Source organism: Oncorhynchus masou, chromosome 23, assembly GCF_036934945.1.
Source record: "Oncorhynchus masou masou isolate Uvic2021 chromosome 23, UVic_Omas_1.1, whole genome shotgun sequence".
In the NCBI taxonomy this organism is placed as follows: Eukaryota; Metazoa; Chordata; class Actinopteri; order Salmoniformes; family Salmonidae; genus Oncorhynchus; species Oncorhynchus masou.
Window position 1 is genome coordinate 5,165,322 of NC_088234.1, and position 18,933 is coordinate 5,184,254.

The window sequence follows — 18,933 nt, forward strand, 5'->3', positions numbered from 1 at the left end:
GAAGAGAGACAGAGAGAGAGAGAGAGATGAGAGAGAGACAGAGACAGAGAGATGAGAGAGAGACAGAGACAGAGAGATGAGAGAGAGACAGAGAGAGAGAGACAGAGAGAGAGACAGAGAGAGAGACAGAGAGAGAGAGACAGAGAGAGAGAGAGAGAGACAGAGAGAGAGAGACAGAGAGAGAGAGGGGGTTGGGAGGGGGGGGGCAAGAGTGAGAGATACTACATGGCGCAAATAGACCTGGCACACGGCCAAAACCACACACACCCCTGTACCCTATTGGCCGTGTGTTGTTTGAATGATGATTGGTGCGTCAGGGCACCGTTTAAAATGCATGGAGCAAAGCCCCTCAAGACCAATTCAGAGCTGGGAACAGTTTTCACCTGCACGTCGGGAAGGCCCATTCAGCCATTAAGAACTGCAAAAGTGAGTTGAAATGTCCGTTTTTCCCCCGTTTCTGACAGTACTATTCCGATGATTTATTATGAGGTAGAATTAACTATCTAGTCGGTTTCTTCTATTCTACAGTTTCTGATGATAGTTGTGTTTTTCTTTGAGTAGTTGACCACATACAACTAAATACATCCCTGCATATATAAAACACAACAAATAACACTAGATGCCAGAGTATTCTCTAGTGGTATTTTTTAAATGAAAATAGAATAACCCACGCATCCCTTGTTATTGTTCTCATGGCATCTCTCGTGCTATTTGTGCCGTACATGACACTTGTTTTACATTTTCACACATAGGCTAGTTGTTTTGTTACTGGCTGTGTCTAGACTTTACAGTTCAGGGAGTTTTAGTATTGTAATGAAGGCATGGAGCAGGTCTCGAATCCAATACTTTCTAGCCCGAAGCCCAGCGCTGTGCCGCTCAAGCAGAGTCGTTACACCCTCTTTCAAAGAGCGGGTCGTCGCGCTAGGAACACGCTCACCGGACAAGCACACGCACTGTCGTGGATGCAAGGTCCGATCCCACTTCTGACACCAGTGTCATGAATCAGGCAGGGAAGCAGGTCTCGAATCCTCGACCTTCTAAAGCCCTAAGTCCAGCGCTCTCTCCGCGCATAAACCCAGGGTCGTCACAGTGTTCTGTTCATAGACTTCTGATCATGGAAATCATGAACTTGTCATGCGTCTACACCTACATTTAAATGGGTCTACCGTGTCCACAGTGTGTCCGGAATCCCCTTTCCTGCGCTATATTCAAATGCCGGTATGCATTCTACAAACGGTGGAATAGGCAATATATGATAAATTACACAACTGAAGACAGTAGCTAACTAGCCATCTAACCTCTGTAGCTCAAGCTAGCAAATAACACTAAAGGGATTTTTCCACTCTAGCAGGGTTGAAATTTGACTGACTTGTTGGAAAGGTTTCATCCTATGACGCTGACCACTTCAGTAAGGCCATTCTACTGCCGGTGTTTGTCTATGGAGATTGCATGGCTGTGTGCTCGATTTTATACACCTGTCAGCAACGGGTGTGGCTGAAATAGGCAAATCCACTATTTTGAATGGGTATCCACATACCGTAGTTATGATGTATATTTGGACTGTAAAAGTGGGCCCCATGTTTCACTGCCATGCACATCTCTCTCTCGCTCCCTCTCTCTCCCTCTACCCTCCCCTCTCTCCCTCTACCCTCCCTCGCTCCCTCTTCTCCCACTCCCCCTCGCTCCCTCTCTCTCCCTCATTCACCCTCCCCTCTCTCCCTCTCTCCCCTCTCTCTCCCTCACCCTCCCCTCGCTCCCTCTCTCTCCCTCTACCCTCCCCCTCTCTCCTTCTACCCTCCCCTCTCTCCCTCTCTCTCCCTCTCTCTCCCTCTACCCTCCCCTCGCTCCCCCCCTCTCCCTCTACCCTCCCTCTCTCCTTCTACCCTCCCCTCTCTCCCCTCGCTCCCTCTACCCTCCCATCTCTCCCTCTCTCTCCCTCTACCCTCCCATCTCTCCCTCTCTCCCTCTACCCTCCCCTCTCTCCCTCTCTCTCCCTCTACCTCTACCCTCCCCTCCCCTACTCTCCCTCTCTCCCTCTACCCTCCCATCTCTCCCTCTCTCTCCCTCTACCCCTCCCTCTCTCTCTCTCTCTCCCTCTCCTCTACCCTCCCCTCCCTCTACTCTCCCCTCTCTCCCCTTACCCTCCCATCTCTCTCTCTCCCTCTCCCTCTACCCTCCCCTCTCTCCCTCTCTCTCCCTCTACCTCACCCTCCCCCTCCCTCTACTCTCCCCTCTCTCCTCTACCCTCCCTCCCTCTACTCTCCCCTCTCTCCCTCTACCCTCCCATCTCTCCCTCTCTCTCCCCTCTCTCCCCTCTACCCTCCCCTCTCTCCCTCTCTCTCCCTCTACCTCTTACCCTCCCCCTCCTCTACTCTCCCCTCTCTCCCTCTACCCTCCCATCTCTCCCTCTCTCTCCCCTCTCTCCCTCTACCCTCCCCCTCTCCCTCTCTCTCCCCTACCTCTACCCTCCCCTCCCTCTACTCTCCCTCTCTCTCCCTCTACCCTCCCCTCCCTCTACTCCCCCCATCTCTCTCTGACTGTGATCTTCATCTTGTATTCTCCAGGGAGAGACCCTCCATCGAACCTCTACTCTAGATCTCAAACAGTCCAACCGCGATCATGTCTTCGACTATGTTCATCAACCTGGTACGCTGCGGTCGGTCTCCGTTCGGACGCCACACTGCCTTTCTGACTGCACGGTCCCCCTTGTCCCCGCCAGCCTCCCCTTGTCCCCCCAGCCTCCCCAGTGCGGCCCAGGTCCGGTGGAAGTGTACTGCTCGGTTTGTCCCTGACGCTAGCGGTCGACCGACCACCTGGGACTCCTTTGGGATCTGGGACAGTAGGATAGAGGAGCCCATTCTGCTGTCTCCTAGGAAACCCATCCCACAGGTATGTGTTATATACAGTCGCGTCCATAAATATTTAATATTTTGACCACGTTATTATCATTCTGGCTTTGTCCGCAATGGATTTGAATGTGCAGACTTCCAGCTTTAATTTGAGGTCATTTACATCCAAATCAGGAAGAACGGTGTAGGAATTACAGCACTTTTTACATGTGCCCCCCCTCCCATTTTAAGGGCTCAAAAGTAATTGGACAAACTAACATAATCATAAATTAAATTGTAAATTTGAATACTTGGTTGCAAAACCTTTTCGGGTCAATGACTGCCTGAAGTCTGGAACCCATAGACATCACCAGAGGCTGGGTTTCCCTGCTCTGCCAGACCGTTACTGTATCTTCAGTGCGACTGGGTCCTGGACTTCCTGACGGGCCGCCCCCAGGTAGTGAGGGTAGGAAACAACATCTCCACCTGATCCTCGACACTGGGGCACCGCAAGGGTGCATTCTCAGCCCTCTCCTGTACTCCCTGTTCACCCGTGCACGCCTCCAACTCAATCGTCAAGTTTGCAGACGACACTACAGTGGTGGGCTTGATTACCAACAATGACGAGACGGCCTACAGGGAGGAGGTGAGGGCCCTCGGAGTGTGGTGTCAGGAAAATAACCTCACACTCAACGTCAACGTCAACAAAAGAGATGTTAGGGTCATCGTGGCATGAAGACGTGGACCAAAGTGCATCGTGGTTCATGATTTATTAATAGAACCAACAACAAATAATAACAAAGAGAAAGAACGAAACCAAAACAGTTCTGTCTGGTGCCGACACAAAAACAGAAAACAACTACCCGCAAACGCAGGTGGAAAACAGGCTACCCAAGTATGATTCTCATTCAGAGACAACGATAGACAGCTGCCTCTGATTGAGAATCACACTGGCCAAACACACAGAAATAGAAAACATAGAATGCCCACCCCAACTCACGCCCTGATCAAACCAAAATAGAGACATAAAAAGGATCTCTAAGGTCAGGGTGTGACAGGTGGGCTTGATTACCAACAACGACGAGACGGCCTACAGGGAGGAGGTGAGGGCGCGGAGTGTGGTGTCAGGAAAATAACCTCACACTCAACGTCAACCAAACTAAGGAGATGATCGTGGACTTCAGGAAACAGCAGAGGGAACACCCCCTATCCACATCGACGGGACAGTAGTGGAGAGGGTAGTAAGTTTTAAGTTCCTCGGCATACACATCACAGACAAACTGAAATGGTCCACTCACACAGACAGCATCGTGAAGAAGGCGCAGCATCGCCTCTTCAACCTCAGGAGGCTGAAGAAATTCGGCTTGTTACCAAAAGCACTCACAAACTTCTACAGATGCACAATCGAGAGCATCCTGTTGGGCTGTATCACCGCCTGGTACGGCAACTGCTCCGCCCACAACCGTAAGGCTCTCCAGAGGGTAGTGAGGTCTGCACAACGCATCACCGGGGGCAAACTACCTGCCCTCCAGGACACCTACACCACCCGATGTCACAGGAAGGCCATAAAGATCATCAAGGACAACCACACTGCCTGTTCACCCCGCTATCATCCAGAAGGCGAGGTCAGTACAGGTGCATCAAAGCAGGGACAGAGAGACTGAAAAACAGCTTCTATCTCAAGGCCATCAGACTGTTAAACAGCCACCACTAACATTGAGTGGCTGCTGCCAACAACATACTGACTCAACTCCAGCCACTTTAATAAATTGAAAATGTATCAACTTATCATTAGCCACTTTATATAATGTTTACATACCCTACATTACTCATCTCATATGTATATACTGTACTCTATACCATCTACTGCATCTTGCCCATGCCGTTCTGTACCATCACTCAATCATATATTTTTATGTACATATTCTTTATCCCTTTACACTTGTGTGTATAAGGTAGTTGTTGTGGAATTGTTAGTTAGATTACTTGTTGGTTATTACTGCATTGTCGGAACTAGAAGCACAAGCATTTCGCTACACTCGCATTAACATCTGCTAACCATGTGTATGTGACAAATAAACTTGATTTGATTTTTTAAATAGATAATTAACAAAAGTGAGAAAAAAAACAATACAAATAAACAGTAAACATTACTCACAAAAGTTTCCAAAGAATAAGGACCTTTAAAATGTCATATGTCCCTCTCTCCCCCCACACTCTCCTCTCTCCTCTCTCTCTTCCTCCCTAACCTGTCTCTCCACTCCGTTCAGGTGAGTTTGTCCCATGTGGGCACTGCGTCTCTGCTGGGTCATCGGAGGGAGAATGAAGACAGGTTACAGGTGGTTCGACTCAGTGACAGCATCCTGTACTTGGCTGTGTTCGATGGACACGGAGGACCACACGCCTCAGAATACTGTCACACCTACATGGAGAAATACATTAGGTACCCGCTCTCAATTCAATTCAAGTTAAGGGCCTTTATTGCTATGGGAAACATGTGTTAACAAAGCAAGTGAAATAGATAATAAACAAACAATAAAAAATGAACAGTAAACATTACACTCACAGAAGTTCCAAAAGATTAAAGACATTTCTAATGTCATATTATGTCAACATACATTGTTGTAACGGTGTACAAAAAGTTAAGTACAAAAGGGAAATAAATCAACATAAATATGGGTGGTATTTACAATGGTGTTTGTTCTTCACTGGTTGGCCTTTTCTTGTGGCAACAGGTCACACATCTTGCTGCTGTGATGGAAAACGGTGGTATTTCACCCAGTAGATATGGGAGTTTATCAAGATTGGATTTGTTTTCGAATTCTGTAGGTGATGGCTTTGTTATGGAACATTTGGGAATCGTTTCCTTTTAGGTGGTTGTAGAATTTAACGGCTCTTTTCTGGATTTTGATAATTAGTGGGTATCGGCCTAATTCTGCTCTGCATGCATTATTTGGTGTTCTACGTTGAACACGGAGCATATTTTTGCAGAATTCTGCAGCAGAGTCTCAATTTGGTGTTTGTCCCATTTTGTGAATTCTTGGTTGGTGAGCGGAACCCAGACCTCACAACCATAAAGGGCAATGGGCTCTATAACTGATTCAAGTATTTTTAGCCAGATCCTAATTGGTATGTTGAATTTTTGATGGCATAGAATGCCCTTCTTGCCTTGTCTCTCAGCTCATTCACAGCTTTGTGGAAGTTACCTGTGGCACTGATGTTTAGGCCGAGGTATGTATAGTGTTTGTGTGCTCTAGGGCAACAGTGTCTAGATGGAATTTGTATTTGTGGTCCTGGCGCCTGGACCTTTATTGTAACACCATTATTTTGGTCTTACTGAGATTTACTGTCAGGGCCCAGGTCTGACAGTCTGTGCAGAAGATCTAGGTGCTGTAGGTCCTCCTTGGTTGGGGACAGAAGCACCAGATCATCAGTAGACATTTGACTTCAGATTCTAGTAGAGTGAGGCTGGGTGCTGCAGACTGTTCTAGTGCCAGCGCCAATTCGTTGATATATATGTTGAAGAGAAGCGGGCTTAAGCTGCATCCCTGTCTCACCCCACGGCCCTGTGGGAAGAAATGTGTGTTGTTTTTTGTTGCCGTACACTTGTTGTTTGTGTGCACAGATTTTATAATGTTGTGTGTTTTTCCCCCAACACCACTTTCTATACATTTTTATAGCAGACCCTCATGCCAAATTGACTCTCCCTCCCTCCCTCCCTCCCCCTCCCTCCCTCCCTCCCTCCCTCCCTCCGTGTGTGTGTTTCTCTCGGGGGGGATACCTCCCCACTATTTACAGTTATACGCACATTAACATTAGTAGAGACAATAGGAGCACACACACAACACACACCTATCGCTCTCCATAATATCAGACATCGTTCATTTGCCTTTTTCACTACTTTGCTTAGTGTCTCATTCCAACCAGGACTGTCTTGATAATTGAAAGACTACTGCAGGCTATAACTGGGCCTCTATTAAACTACTGCAGGCTGGGCCTCTATTAGACTACTGCAGGCTATAACTGCCTCTATTAGACTACTGCAGGCTATAACTGGGCCTCTATTAGACTACTGCAGGCTATAACTGGGCCTCTATTAGACTACTGCAGTCTATAAGGTCTCTATTAGACTACTGCAGGCTATAACTGGGCCTCTATTAGACTACTGCAGGCTATAACTGGGCCTCTATTAGACTACTGCAGGCTATAACTGGGCCTCTATTAGACTACTGCAGACTGGGCCTCTATTAGACTACTGCAGACTGGGCCTCTATTAGACTACTGCAGGCTATAACTGGGCCTCTATTAGACTACTGCAGGCTATAACTGGGCCTCTATTAGACTACTGCAGGCTATAACTGGGCCTCTATTAGACTACTGCAGGCTATAACTGGGCCTCTATTAGACTACTGCAGGCTATAACTGGGCCTCTATTAGACTACTGAAAAAGTAAAGGGCAATGGGTTCTATAACTGATTCTCCCTCCCTCCCTCCCTCCCTCCTTTGATCTTTCTTTCTTCTCTCTCTCTCTCTCTAATTCTCTGTCTCTCTCTCTCTCTCTAATTCTCTGTCTCTCTCTCTCTTATTCTCTCACTCCCCCCCTCTCTCTCTCTCTCTCTCTCTCTCCTCACCCCCCTCTCTCTCCCCCTCTCCCCCTCTCTCTCTCTCCCCACCTCCCCCTCTCTCTCTCTCCCCCCTCTCTCTCTCTCCCCCCCTCTCTCTCTCTCTCCCCCTCTCTCTCTCTCTCCCCTCCCCCTATCTCTCTCTCTCCCCCCTCTCTCTCTAATTCTCTGTCTCTCTCTCTCTCTCTCTCTCTAATTCTCTGTCTCTCTCTCCCCTTCTCTCTCTCTCTCCCCTCTCCCCCTCTCTCTCTCCCCCCCTCTCTCCCCTCCCCTCTCTCTCTCCCCCCTCTCTCCCCTCCCTCTCTCTCTCTCCCCCTCTCTCTCTCCCCCCTCTCTCTCCCTCCCCCTCTCTCTCCCCCCCCTCTCTCCCCTCCCTCCCTCCCTCTTTTGATCTCTCTTTCTTCTCTCTCTCTCTCTCTCTCTCTAATTCTCTGTCTCTCTCTCTCTCTCTCTAATTCTCTGTCTATCTCTCTCTTATTCTCTCTCTCCCTCCTCTCTCTCTCTCCCTCTCTCCCCTCCCCCCTCTCTCTCTCCCTCCCCCTCTCTCTCTCTCTCCCCCCTCTCTCTCTCTCCCCCCCTCTCTCTCTCTCTCTCTCTCCCCCTCTCTCTCTCCCCCTCTCTCTCTCTCCCCTCCCCCCCTCTCTCTCTCTCTCTCTCCCCTCTCCCCCCTCTGTCGGTGTTGTGTCTGTAGAGAGGCCCTACAGCAGGAGGATGACCTGGAGAAGGCTCTGACCCAAGCCTTTCTGGAGGTGGACAAAGCCCTATACACACATCTCTCTTACTTTGGCAACGGTAAGAGACACTCACACTCTCTTACACACACACACAACGCCTCCACTGATGAAGTTGGACAATAAATCAAATTTCAATAAAGCCCTTTTTTACATTTTTTAGCCGATGTCACAAAATGCTTTTTTAGAAACTGATGTAAACGCTCCCTGAAAACACTCCAGCGAGCAGACCTTTCTAATCGACCTGGTCGGGGTATCCTGGAAGGATATTGATCTCATCCCCTCAGTAGAGGATGCCAGGTTATTGTTTTTAAATGCCTTCCTAACCATCTTAAATAAGCATGCCCCATTCAAGAAATGTACATTATATTTTACAACCAGGAACAGATATAGCCCTTGGTTCTCTCCAGACCTGACTGCTCTTAACCAACACAAAAACATCCTATGGCGTTCTGCATTAGCATCGAACAGCCCCGTGATATGCAACTTTTCAGGAAAGCTAGAAACCAATATACACAGGCAGTTAGAAAAGCCGAGGCTAGCTTTTTCAAGCAGAAATTTGCTTCCTGCAACACTAACTCAAAAAAGTTCTGGGACACTGTAAAGTCCATGGAGAATAAGAACACCTCCTCCCAGCTGCCCACTGCTCTGAAGATAGGAAACACTGTCACCACTGATAAATCCACCATAATTGAGAATTTCAATAAGCATTTTTCTACAGCTGGCCATGCTTTCCACCTGGCTACTCCTACCCTGGTCAACAGCACTGTACACCCCACAGCAACTCGCCCAAGCCTTCCCCATTTCTCCGTCTCCCAAATCCAGTCAGCTGATGTTCTGAAAGAGCTGCAAAATCTGGACCACTACAAATCAGCCGGGCTAGACAATCTGGACCCTTTCTTTCTAGAATTATCTGCCGAAATTGTTGCCACCCCTATCACTAGACTGTTCAACCTCTCTTTCGTGTCGTCTGAGATTCCCAAATATTGGATAGCAGCTCCGGTCATCCCCCTCTTCAAAGGGGGAGACACTCTTGAGACACTCTTGACCCAAACTGCTACAGACCTATATCTATCCTACCCTGCCTTTCTAAGGTCTTCGAAAGCCAAGTCAACAAAATGATTACAGACCATCTCTCTCTCTCTCTGTCCTCTGTCTCTCTCTCTCTGTCCTCTCTCTCTCTCTCTGTCCTCTCTCTCTCTCTCTGTTCTCTCTCTCTCTCTCTCTGTCTATCTCTGTGTCTCCCTCCATCTCTCTCTCTGTCTCTCCCTCCCTCCCTCCATCTCTCTCTCTCTCTCTGCCCCCAGCTTCCTTCCTGACTGCGGGGACCACGGCGACAGTTGCCGTTTTACGAGACGGCGTGGAGTTGGTGGTTGCTAGCGTGGGGGACAGCCGAGCGTTGCTATGCAGGAAGGGGCGGGCCAAGAAACTCACAATTGACCACACCCTGACCGGAAGGATGAGAGACAGAGGTTTAAACCTGAACCTATCTATTGTAGAAGTTAAGAGAGAGAGACAGACAGAGAGAGGGGGGTACAGTGACGTGTGTGCGTGTGGGGAGGGGGGGGGGGACCAAGTACATACGATGCATTAGAAAAGTATTCAGACCCCTTCCCCCTTTTTTTAAACCTTTTTTTTACCCCTTTTTCTCCCCAATTTCGTGGTATCCAATTGTTTAGTAGCTACTATCTTGTCTCATCGCTACAACTCCCGAAGGTTGAAAGTCATGCGTCTTCCGATACACAACCCAACCAAGCCGCACTGCTTCTTAACACAGCGTGCATCCAACCCGGAAGCCAACCGCAGCAATGTGTCGGAGGAAACACCGTGCACCTGGCTAACCTTTTGTTAGCGCGCACTGTGCCCGGCCCGCCACGGACATCCCGGTCACGGCCGGTTACGACAGAGCCTGGGCGCGAACCCAGGCTCTTTGAGCCAGTAATGGGGGCTTTACTATTCTTGGGTAGCGGAATAAATGTAGCTTCCCTCCAGGCCTGAGGACACTACTTTCCTTTAGGCTTAGGGGAGGTACACACTTGGGGGAGGGGATTTGGGGATTTGGGGACGGTATGTGTGCCAAGTATTTACTTAAAATGGGGTGTTGGGGGGTGGTGAATGTTATGTATGCTTGGTCTCTCTCCTACAACCAAACACAGCAGTGGTTTCATAATGGGAAATGGTCTAGGTCTGGCTAATGCAAACTTTCCAAACCCAGGGGCGGTGGGAAGACTAAGTCAGGGTCAATGTAGAGTAACATTCAAAGATGTAACATTTAGAAAGACTATGATGTGACTAGAGCTGGACCAAGTACATATTCAGGTTCATGCCAGGGTTGTTCTCTCACCTAGGATCAAACGTAACGGTGTGGTTCTGTAACATCAACGTTCAACTCTGGTCTCTTTTCCTCGCTCTCTACCCCCCCAACCACCCTCTTGCTCTCCTCTCCCCTCTCTCTCTCTCCCTTCTCCCCCCCCTCTCTCTCTCCCTCTCTCTCTCTACCCCCCTCTTGCTCCCCCCCTCTATCTCCTCTCTCCCCCTCTTTCTCTCTCCCCTCCCCCCTCTTTCTCGCCCCCCTCTCTCTCCCTCCCTCCCCTCTCCCTCCCCTCCCTCTCTCTCTCTCTCTCTCCCTCTCCCTCCTCTCCCTCTCCCTCTCTCTCCCTCTCTCTCCCTCTCCCTCTCTCTCCCTCTCCCTCCCTCTCCTCTCCCTCTCCCTCCCCTCTCCCTCTCCCTCTCTCTCCCTCTCTCCTCTCTCCCCCTCTCCCTCTCCCTCTCTCTCCCCCTCCCCCTCTTGCTCTCTCCCTCTCTCCCTCCCCCTCTTGCTCTCTCCCTCTCTCTCCCTCCCACTCTTGCTCTCTCCCCTCTCTCCCTCCCCCCTCTTGCTCTCTCCCTCTCTCTCCCTCCCCCTCTTGCTCTCTCCCTCTCTCTCCCTCCCCCTCTTGCTCTCTCCCTCTCTCTCCCTCCCCTCTTGCTCTCTCCCTCTCCCCCTCTCCCTCCCCTCTTGCTCTCTCTCTCTCTCCTCCCTCCTCTCCTCTCTCTCTCTCTCTCTCCCTCTCTCTCTCCCCCTCTCTCTCCCTCTCTCTCTCCCTCTCTCTCTCTCCCTCTCCTCTCTCTCCCTCTCTTTGCTCTCTCTCTCTTGCTCTCTCTCTGCTTTTCTTTCTCTCTCTCTCTCTTGCTCTCTCTCTCTTGCTCTCTCTCTCTCTTGCTCTCTCTCTTCTCTCTCTCTCTTGCTCTCTCTCTCTCTCTCTCGCTCTCGCTCTCGCCTCTCGCTCTCTCTCTCTCTTGCTCTCTCTCTCTCTCTCTCTCTTGCTCTCTCTCTCTCTCTCTCTTGCTCTCTCTCTCTCTCCCCCTCTTGCTCTCTCTCTCTCTCTCCCCTCCCTCCCCCTCTTGCTCTCTCTCTCTCTCTCTCTCTCTCTCTCTCTCTCTCTCAGGATAAAGCTGAGTGGAGGGTTCGTAACGTGGAATAGTCTTGGTCAGGCTAACGTTAATGGGAGGTTAGCGATGACACGCAGCATCGGAGACTTTCACCTCAAGAACACTGGAGTCATCGCCCTGCCAGAGACACAACGGATCAACGTGAGTTATTAACAGTTATTAACAGGTTATTAACAGTTAAACAGTTAAACAGTTAAACAGTTAAACAGTTAAACAGTTATTAACAAGTTATTAACAAGTTATTAACAGTTAAACAGTTTAACAGTTATTAACGGGTTATTAACAGGTTATTAACAGGTTATTAACAGGTTATTAACAGGTTATTAACAGGTTATTAACAGGTTATTAACAGGTTATTAACAGGTTATTAACAGGTTATTAACAGTTATTAACAGGTTATTAACAGTTATTAACAGGTTATTAACAGGTTATTAACAGTTATTAACAGGTTATTAACAGTTAAACAGTTAAACAGTTAAACAGTTATTAACAGGTTATTAACAGGTTATTAACAGTTATTAACAGTTATTAACAGTTATTAACAGTTAAACAGTTATTAACAGTTAAACAGTTTAACAGTTATTAACAAGTTATTAACAGGTTATTAACAGGTTATTAACAGGTTATTAACAGGTTATTAACAGTTAAACAGTTAAACAGTTAAACAGTTAAACAGTTATTAACAGTTAAACAGTTATTAACAGGTTATTAACAAGTTATTAACAGTTATTAACAGTTAAACAGTTAAACAGTTATTAACAGTTAAACAGTTATTAACAGGTTATTAACAGGTTATTAACAGTTAAACAGTTAAACAGTTAAACAGTTAAACAGTTAAACAGTTATTAACAGTTAAACAGTTATTAACAAGTTATTAACAAGTTATTAACAAGTTATTAACAGTTAAACAGTTAAACAGTTAAACAGTTATTAACAGTTATTAACAGTTATTAACAGTTAAACAGTTAAACAGTTATTAACAGGTTATTAACAGGTTATTAACAAGTTATTAACAGGTTATTAACAGGTTATTAACAAGTTATTAACAGGTTATTAACAAGTTATTAACAAGTTATTAACAGGTTATTAACAGTTAAACAGTTAAACAGTTAAACAGTTATTAACAGGTTATTAACAAGTTATTAACAGGTTATTAACAAGTTATTAACAAGTTATTAACAGGTTATTAACAGGTTATTAACAAGTTATTAACAAGTTATTAACAGGTTATTAACAGTTAAACAGTTAAACAGTTAAACAGTTATTAACAGGTTATTAACAAGTTATTAACAGGTTATTAACAAGTTATTAACAAGTTATTAACAGGTTATTAACAGGTTATTAACAAGTTATTAACAAGTTATTAACAGTTAAACAGTTAAACAGTTATTAACAAGTTATTAACAAGTTATTAACAGGTTATTAACAAGTTATTAACAGGTTATTAACAGGTTATTAACAGGTTATTAACAAGTTATTAACAAGTTATTAACAGTTAAACAGTTAAACAGTTAAACAGTTATTAACAGGTTATTAACAAGTTATTAACAGGTTATTAACAAGTTATTAACAGGTTATTAACAAGTTATTAACAGGTTATTAACAGGTTATTAACAGGTTATTAACAGTTATTAACAGTTATTAACAGTTATTAACAGGTTATCAAAATGAATAAACATCATATTACAAACTCAACATCATCAACTCAGATTCAAGCTCTGAAAACTAGACTATAATGGTGACAATGATGACGGGTGTGGTGATGGTGGTGACGATGGTGGTGGTGATGGGGGTGATGATGATGGTGGTGATGATGATGATGATGATGGTGGTGGTGGTGGTGATGGTGATGATGTAATGGTGATGATGATGGTGGTGGTGGTAATGGTGATGGTGGTGATGATGTAATGGTGATGCTGATGTGATGGTGATAATGGTGATGATGATGATGTAATGGTGATGGTGGTGATGATGTAATGGTGGTGGTGGTGGTGATGGGGATGTGATGATGGTGATGATGATGTAATGGTGATGGTGGTGTTTAATAAAATATATATTTTTATTTAACCAGGTAGGCTAGTTGAGAACAAGTTCTCATTTTCAACTGCGACCTGGCCAAGATAAAGCATAGCAGTGTGAACAGACAACACAGAGTTACACATGGAGTAAACAATTAACAAGTCAATAACACAGTAGAAAAAAAGGGAGTCTATATACATTGTGTGCAAAAGGCATGAGGAGGTAGGCGAATAATTACAATTTAGCAGATTAACACTGGAGTGATAAATGAATGAAAGAAACATACAGGAACTCAAATCCATCTGTTCACCTGATTTAGAATTCCTCACAATCAAATGTAGACCGCATTATCTACCAAGAGAATTCTCTTCGATTATAATCACAGCCGTATATATCCCCCCAAGCAGACACATCGATGGCTCTGAACGAACTTTATTTAACTCTTTGCAAACTGGAAACCATTTATCCGGAGGCTGCATTCATTGTTGCTGGGGATTTTAACAAGGCTAATCTGAAAACAAGACTCCCTAAATTTTATCAGCATATCGATTGCGCAACCAGGGGCGGAAAAACCTTGGATCACTGTTACTCTAACTTCCGCAACGCATATAAGGCCCTGCCCCGCCCCCCTTTCGGAAAAGCTGACCACGACTCCATTTTGCTGATACCTGCCTACAGACAAAAACTAAAAAAAGAAGCTCCCACGCTGAGGTCTGTCCAACGCTGGTCCGACCAAGCTGACTCCACACTCCAAGACTGCTTCCATCACGTGGACTGGGACATGTTTCGTATTGCGTCCGACAATAACATTGACGAATACGCTGATTCGGTGTGCGATTTCATTAGAACGTGCGTTGAAGATGTCGTTCCCATAGCAATGATTAAAACATTCCCTAACCAGAAACCGTGGATTGATGGCAGCATTCGCGTGAAACTGAAAGCGCGAACCACTGCTTTCAATCAGGGCAAGGTGTCTGGTAACATGACTGAATACAAACAGTGCAGCTATTCCCTCCGTAAGGCTATCAAACAAGCTAAGCGTCAGTACAGAGACAAAGTAGAATCTCAATTCAATTAAAATGTGGCAGGGTCTACAGTCAATCACGGCCTACAGGAAGAAATCCAGCCCAGTCACGGACCAGGATGTCTTGCTCCCAGGCAGACTAAATAACTTTTTTGCCCGCTTTGAGGACAATACAGTGCCACTGACACGGCCTGCAACGGAAACATGAGGTCTCTCCTTCACTGCAGCCGAGGTGAGTAAAACATTTAAACGTGTTAACCCTCGCAAGGCTGCAGGCCCAGACGGCATCCCCAGCCGCGCCCTCAGAGCATGCGCAGACCAGCTGGCTGGTGTGTTTACGGACATATTCAATCAATCCCTATACCAGTCTGCTGTTCCCACATGCTTCAAGAGGGCCACCATTGTTCCTGTTCCCAAGAAAGCTAAGGTAACTGAGCTAAACGACTACCGCCCCGTAGCACTCACTTCCGTCATCATGAAGTGCTTTGAGAGACTAGTCAAGGACCATATCACCTCCACCCTACCTGACACCCTAGACCCACTCCAATTTGCTTACCGCCCAAATAGGTCCACAGACGATGCAATCTCAACCACACTGCACACTGCCCTAACCCATCTGGACAAGAGGAATACCTATGTGAGAATGCTGTTCATCGACTACAGCTCGGCAGTCAACACCATAGTACCCTCCAAGCTCGTCATCAAGCTCGAGACCCTGGGTCTCGACCCCGCCCTGTGCAACTGGGTACTGGACTTCCTGACGGCCGCCCCCAGGTGGTGAGGGTAGGTAACAACATCTCCTCCCCGCTGATCCTCAACACTGGGGCCCCACAAGGGTGCGTTCTGAGCCCTCTCCTGTTCTCCCTGTTCACCCACGACTGCGTGGCCACGCACGCCTCCAACTCAATCATCAAGTTTTAAGTTCCTCGGCATACACATCACAGACAAACTGAATTGGTCCACTCACACAGACAGCATCGTGAAGAAGGCGCAGCAGCGCCTCTTCAACCTCAGGAGGCTGAAGAAATTCGGCTTGTCACCAAAAGCACTCACAAACTTCTACAGATGCACAATCGAGAGCATCCTGGCGGGCTGTATCACCACCTGGTACGGCAACTGCTCCGCCCTCAACCGTAAGGCTCTCCAGAGGGTAGTGAGGTCTGCACAACGCATCACCGGGGGCAAACTACCTGCCCTCCAGGACACCTACACCACCCGATGTTACAGGAAGGCCATAAAGATCATCAAGGACATCAACCACCCGAGCCACTGCCTGTTCACCCCGCTATCATCCAGAAGGCGAGGTCAGTACAGGTGCATCAAAGCTGGGACCGAGAGACTGAAAAACAGCTTCTATCTCAAGGCCATCAGACTGTTAAACAGCCACCACTAACATTGAGTGGCTGCTGCCAACACACTGACACTGACTCAACTCCAGCCACTTTAAAAATGGGAAATGATGAGAAATGATGTAAATATATCACTAGCCACTTTAAACAATGCTACCTTATATAATGTTACTTACCCTACATTATTCATCTCATATGCATACGTATATACTGTACTCTATATCATCGACTGCATCCTTATGTAATACATGTATCACTAGCCACTTTAACTATGCCACTTTGTTTACATACTCATCTCATATGTATATACTGTACTCGATACCATCTACTGTATCTTGCCTATGCTGCTCTGTACCATCACTCATTCATATATCCTTATGTACATATTCTTTATCCCCTTACACTGTGTATAAGACAGTAGTTTAGGAATTGTTAGTTAGATTACTTGTTGGTTATTACTGCATTGTCGGAACTAGAAGCACAAGCATTTCGCTACACTCGCATTAACATCTGCTAACCATGTGTATGTGACAAATACGATTTGATTTGATCAGATGGTCATGTACAGGTAGAGATACTGGTGTGCAAAAGAGAAGAAAAGTAAATAAATATAAACCGTATGGGGATGAGGTAGGTAAAATTGGGTGGGCTATATACTGATGGACTATGTACAGCTGCAGCGATCGGTTAGCTGCTCAGATGGCAGATGTTTAAAGTTGGTGAGGGAGATAAAAGTCTCCAACTTCAGAAATTTTGCAATTCGTTCCAGTCGCAGGCAGCAGAGAACTGGAAGGAAAGGCGGCCAAATGAGGTTTTGGCATTGGGGATGATCAGTGAGATGCACCTGCTGGAGCGCGTGCTACAGGTGGGTGTTGCCATCATGACCAGTGAATTGAGATAAGGCGGAGCTTTACCTAGCATAGACTTGTAGATGACCTGGAGCCAGTGGGTCTGGCGACGAACATGTAGCGAAGGCCAGGTGAGTAGAGCATACAGGTCGCAGTGGTGGGTGGTATAAGGTGAGTTAGTAACAAAATGGATGGCACTGTGATAAACTGCATTGAGTTTGCTGAGTAGAGTATTGGAAGCTATTTTGTAGTTGACATCACCGAAGTCGAGGATCGTTAGGATAGTCAGTTTTACTAGGGTAAGTTTTGCTGCATGAGTGAAGGAGGCTTTGTTGCGAAATAGAAAGCCGACTCTAGATTTGATTTTGGATTGGAGATGTTTGATATGAGTCTGGAAGGAGAGTTTGCAGTCTAGCCAGACACCTAGGTACTTATAGATGTCCACATATTCTAGGTCGGAACCATCCAGGGTGGTGATGCTACTCGGGCCTGCGGGTGCAGGCAGCGAATGTTTGAAAAGCATGCATTTGGTTTTACTAGCGTTTTAAGAGCAGTTGGAGGCCACGGAAGGAGTGTTGTATGGCATTGAAGCTCGTTTGGAGGTTAGAAAGCACAGTGTCCAAGGAAGGGCCAGAAGTATACAGAATGGTGTCGTCTGCGTAGAGGTGGATCAGGGAATCGCCCGCAGCAAGAGCAACATCATTGATATATACAGAGAAAAGAGTCGGCCCGAGAATTGAACCCTGTGGTACCCCCATAGAGACTGCCAGAGGACCGGACAACATGCCCTCCGATTTGACACACTGTACTCTGTCTGCAAAGTAGTTGGTGAAACAGGCAAGGCAGTCATTGGAAAAACCGAGGCTACTGAGTCTGTCGATAAGAATATGGTGATTGACAGAGTTGAAAGCCTTGGCCAGGTTGATGAAGACTGCTGCACAGTGATGTCTTTTATCGATGGCGGTTATGATATCGTTTAGTACATTGAGCGTGGCTGAGGTGCACCCATGACCGGCTCGGAAACCAGATTGCACAGCGGAGAAGGTACGGTGGGATTCGAGATGGTCAGTGATCAGTTTGTTGACTTGGCTTTCGAAGACCTTAGATAGGCAGGGCAAGATGGATATAGGTCTGTAACAGTTTGGGTCCAGCGTGTCTCCCCCTTTGAAGAGGGGTCTGACCACGGCAGCTTTCCAATCCTTGTGGATCTCAGATGATACGAAGGAGAGGTTGAACAGGCTGGTAATAGGGGTTGCGACAATGGCGGCGGACAGTTTCAGAAATAGAGGGTCCAGGTTTTGCAGCTCTTTCAGAACATCTGCTATCTGGATTTGGGTAAAGGAGAAGCTGGGGAGGTGTGGGCGAGTAGCTGTGCGGGGGGGGAGCTGTTGGCCAAGGTTGTAGTAGGAAGGCATGGCCAGCCATTGAGAAATGCTTGTTGAAGTTTTCGATTATCACGGATTTATCGGTGGTGACCGTGTTACCTAGCCTCAGTGCAGTGGGCAGCTGGGAGGAGGTGCTCTTGTTCTCCATGGACTTTACAGCATCCCATAACTTTTTGAGTTAGAGCTACAGGATGCAAATTTATGCTTGAAAAAGCTAGCCTTTGCTTTCCTGACTGACTGCGTGTATTGGTTCCTGACTTCCCTGAAGAGTTGCATATCGCGGGGACTATTCGATGCTATTGCAGTCCGCCACAGGATGTGTTTGTGCTGGTCGAGGGCAGTCAGGTCTGGAGTGAACCAGGGGCTATATCTGTTCTTAGTTCTGCATTTTTTGAATGGAGCATGCTTGTCTAAGATGGTGAGGAACTTTTAAAGTATGACCAGGCATCCACAACTGACGGGATGAGGTCAATATCCTTCCAGGAAACCCATGCCAGTTCATAACGGACAACTCGTTATGAAATGAAACATTACATCACTGCAGGGCCTGGGTTTACCTCCACATCACCCGAGGAACAGAGGAGGAGTAGGATGAGGGTGCCTAGGGACATGCAGGGCCTGGGTTTACATCCACATCACCCGAGGAACAGAGGAGGAGTAGGATGAGGGTGCCTAGGGACATGCAGGGCCTGGGT

At 46.8% G+C, this 18,933-nt stretch overlaps 1 pseudogene; it reads left to right on the forward strand.

Annotated features, from left to right (window-relative positions):
* The first annotated feature begins 357 nt into the window (after positions 1 to 357).
* Positions 358 to 18,933, forward strand: part of LOC135509883 (protein phosphatase Mn(2+)-dependent 1K-like) — a 20,768-nt pseudogene continuing 2,192 nt past the window's right edge.